We start from the raw sequence: 2,249 nt of genomic DNA on the forward strand, positions 1-2,249 counted from the left end.
TCATACACCTCGTTGGACTAGTAAGTTTCCCACCCCAACCCTGCAGAGCTCCCTCACAAGGCTTGGGAGTAGGCCCAGTAATTGCTCATCCCGTGCCCTGTGGTCACTGCCTGTGGCAGGGTTGTCCAGAGTGCACATGCAATCCCACACTCGGCTACCAGCTCCCTCAGTGCACTGTTGTCCCTGCAACGCACGAAATACAGCGGAAATCGCCATCCAGGTAATTCCCTCCTTGCACATGAACACCATTACGCTATTGCCTGCTCCCCAACACCTCGTTACCATGGCCAGTGCTTGGAGCTCCTACGAGGTGAAGCGTCACAACTGGGTGACCAGCAATAGCATGTGCGGCTTGGGCACTGAGCACGAAGCAGCGGGCAGGGGGGCCTCAGAGCTGAGGATGTCAGTGTGTCCACCACCTCCACGTGCCAGCTGACCCACCTTCTAGGTCCTGGTGCAGGTTCTGGTGACTGGCATAGCTTTCTGCCTGGAGAGGAAGCACTTCTGGCCCAGGATGCTGTTGCCAGTGGCACTCTTGCCTGTCCAGGTGCTGCCCACCAGGATGAACTTCAGCTGAGGCTCCTTCGAGGCTCAAGAGATCTCTGAGTCTGAGGACCAGATATGGCAGCACTGTGTCAGAGACACAGGCTTTTCTTTGAGATTCACCTTGTATTCAAGCCTTCAGTACAAATGGGAAGGACCCACACTGCCTGCTCCCCTGAGAAGCCTGGTGCTCCCCTGGGAGGCCTGGTGCTCCCATCTGCTTTGGGCTCTCTGAGCTCAGGCTCTTCCCCGATCTCTCCTTTCTGCATCTGGGTTCTCTCCTTCAGCGTTTCTTTTTTATAAACAAAGTGTTCTTTTATAACCCCCGGGTTTACCAGGGTCTCTGGCCCTGCACACACGGGCCGACCTGATACTGCTTTGACTCTTATGTCCCCACAGGATGCTGGGTGTGGAGCATGGGGGTTGACTGAGACAAGGGTTCACTGCAGCCCACCACGTGCTCCATGAGTAACCACAGGAAGTGCTCAGTCCAGGACACACCTCAAGACTGGAGAAAACATGGGGCTTTCTCAGGGTTGTTGAAGAAAGTCCATTCACCTTCTTCCGTCTTTACCTCGCCTGTCTCAAGCCAGCTCCCTCCTCGTGGTTAATATTTTATTACCTTTTATTTACTTAGGGGGCAAACAGCCATGTCCTGTGGAGGTTAAAGGTCAACTTTCAGGAGTCGGTTCCCTCCCTCCATCATGTGGGCTCAGAAGCTGAAATCAGCTCATCAGGTTTGGCAGCCTTTATCCACCCAGTCATCTCCCTGACTCCAAATACCAATACCCAGTTAATTTAATTTCCCATCCTCCGAACACTGGGGACCTGGTGAGTGAAGCTCACTCTAGGACTGGATTTCCCATCCTGTGTCTTTTTTTTTTTTTTTTTTTTGTGGATACCAGAGTAGGTTCAGGATCCTCCGTTCATGCTGTAGGAACCAGTTGACAGGCTGGTCAAAGCTCTGAGCTCCCAGGAGGACAGGATTTGAGACACAGCCGAATGCAGGACCCAGGTCTGGCTGTTTCATCCCAGGGGGGTGGGGCTTCCAGACTCCACCCCTTTCTTACTCTGAGTTCACACACCAGCCAGGATGCTTTGCAGAAAAGGGCTCTTACCACAGGCGCCTTCTCATCTCTTTCCATCTTCCTCTCCCTGACCCCGTGCTTCTATCAGTTTTGGTGCCCTCCTTCATGTGCACATTTCTGCAATCGGGCAAAACCCACCTACAATATCAGGCAAGGTCCAAGGCACAGGACTTCCTGGCGACAAAGCAAGGCTTCTGTCTGCAAGGAATTGAATCTACGTGTGTGCTCTGGGGGGGGACAGACAAGTGTTTAGAGACACAGAAGGCACATTTTGTCTGATATTGAATTGTGCCAATCATTTTGGGGTGATATCTAGATTTCTAGTTCTAGCACCAGAAGAGACAACCACACTACTTTGAGTTAGAGTCACACTGGGAGAGTGCTGGGCATGCCTGGCTATGTCTTTTCAGGGGCTCCAAGTACAAAAGACCAAAGGAATGTTGGACTGTACACTCCATGCAATCTTTAGCTCAAATGTAAAACTTCCCTGGGGTTCCAGGTCACAGTAGAAGTTACAGTCAGTAGCTGTCCCCCGGAGAAGCTGACCAACTCTGAGAACTGCAATCTTTACTCAGTGACTTTGGGTCCTACCTACCCTAGGGAAACATGGAAGAAGAG

At 52.0% G+C, this 2,249-nt stretch overlaps 1 pseudogene; it reads right to left on the bottom strand.

Annotated features, from left to right (window-relative positions):
• On the bottom strand, positions 1 to 1,688 carry LOC110295596 (annotated as a pseudogene).
• Between the last annotated feature and the right edge of the window lie 561 nt (positions 1,689 to 2,249).

This window comes from Mus caroli, chromosome 6 (assembly GCF_900094665.2).
Source record: "Mus caroli chromosome 6, CAROLI_EIJ_v1.1, whole genome shotgun sequence".
Taxonomy (NCBI): Eukaryota; Metazoa; Chordata; class Mammalia; order Rodentia; family Muridae; genus Mus; species Mus caroli.